We start from the raw sequence: 1,852 nt of genomic DNA, 5'->3' as shown, positions 1-1,852 counted from the left end.
AGGTTTGCTCTGAGAAGCCACCATTTCTTGGACATCATCTGTGATCCATACTGTGTCCCAAGGTTTAATCTCTTTTGCTTTGTGTGTCATCTTTCTAGGAATCCTATGAGGGAATTATTACTACTTCATCTTAAAGAGAACGAAATTTAGTCTCAAAAAGGAATATATTCCAAACAGCATGGCTGGAATTCAAACCTAGGCCTACCCAATTCCAAAGGCCTGCTCTTTCCTATATACCATTCTATCCGTTATCGACTGCCACAATAATGCGGTGAAACAAATAACAAGAAAACCTCAGTGGTATACAGTAATCAGCATTTATGGCTCATGCATCTGGGATGGTTGGCTAGGCAGTTCTGCTGATCCTGGCTGGACTCACTAACACGCCCAGGGTTTGGCTGGCCATTGAGTGATTTAGGCTGGGCTCGGCTGGGACAGTGCAGGGACTCCCTCAGTTCCACATGCCTCTCATCCTCCATTAGGCTAAACCAGGCATGTTCTCAAGGCGATGGCAAAGGCACAAGAGAGAAGGCAAACCCAAGGGACGGCACGAGGACGTTTCAGGCTTTGCTTACGTCACGTTTGCCATTACCCCTTCAGCCAGAGCAAGTTACATTGCTGAGCCCAGAGTCAGAGAAGAAGGACATTGCCGATGATGTGGGGAAAGGTGTGAATGCAGGGAAGGATGAAGACTTGGGGCCCCTCTTGCAATCTACCTCACTGATCTCGGGCAAGTTACAGCTCCCCCTTGGAGTCTCTGTCCCTGCATTTTTTCAACTGGATTATACCTATCTTGTAGGGTAGCTGAGAGCATTCAATAGGATAAGCTCTGTGAAACACCAGCAAATCCAGAAGTATTCTTTCTGCTGATGTAATCCAAGTACACAAGCCTGGGGGTGGGGGGTACTCATTCACAGAGGTACCCGAAAAACTCAGCTCCTATTTCTAGAGTCCATAAAGTTTACACAAGTGTCAGAGATGAGAAGGCCCAATCACTGAGACAATAAACAAGAATCATAGGAAGGGAATAAATCAAGGATAAAAACAATAAGTAAATGATGTCATTAAAGTGACTGTTGAAGAAATGATCAAGGAGAGAATGAGTCAGCGGCAAGTTTCAGCGATGAATCAGGCCCCATGTCATGTTTCTAGAACCCTTGTCTATTTCAAGAAAGCCTTGATGTCCCAGTTAAAAGAGCACCTTGAGCCTGTAGCAACAACATCTGGAAGGAAACACGCATGTAATTTTAATTCTCCTTAGCACCACCAATAACAACAGGGGCAGAGTGCTGGGTACAGAGTAGGCTCTCTGAATGATCTCACGTGGGAGGAACCAATCTCTGCAGCATTACTTCACATGTATTCAAAGGGATTTTACATTCTTTTTACCAAAAAAATCCCCACACAATATGCCATTGGATGGTCAAAACAAGGCTGTGAATAGTAATTGCTCTATTCAACAGATGAGGAAACGGACGCTTAAATGGTCCCCTAGTTAGTGGCAAGGCTGGGATTGGAAGGCAAGCCCCTGAGGTATTCTCTCCCAACTAACAGAGGACCATCTTCCTACTATTGGTAACTGCATTTAGATTTTTTTCAAGTCTGTAAGAAATAACATTAAACATTTATTGAGCACTTACCTCATAAGCATGGCGGTTCACTTCATCCTCACCACAAACAGAGGTCTGTATACGATGCTTCCTTTTACAGAGAAGCGGAAAGGGAGCTCAGAGGTTTAAGCCCCTTACCTGAAGTCACACAGCCCACAAGCAACGAGCTATAATTCACACTCAGGTCTGTGTGGAAACCCCGCCCCATGGAACATTCTACCCTGCTGTTATATTTATTCAAA

Source organism: Hippopotamus amphibius, chromosome 9, assembly GCF_030028045.1.
Source record: "Hippopotamus amphibius kiboko isolate mHipAmp2 chromosome 9, mHipAmp2.hap2, whole genome shotgun sequence".
Lineage (NCBI taxonomy): Eukaryota > Metazoa > Chordata > Mammalia > Artiodactyla > Hippopotamidae > Hippopotamus > Hippopotamus amphibius.
Note: the sequence above shows the minus strand (reverse complement) of the source record.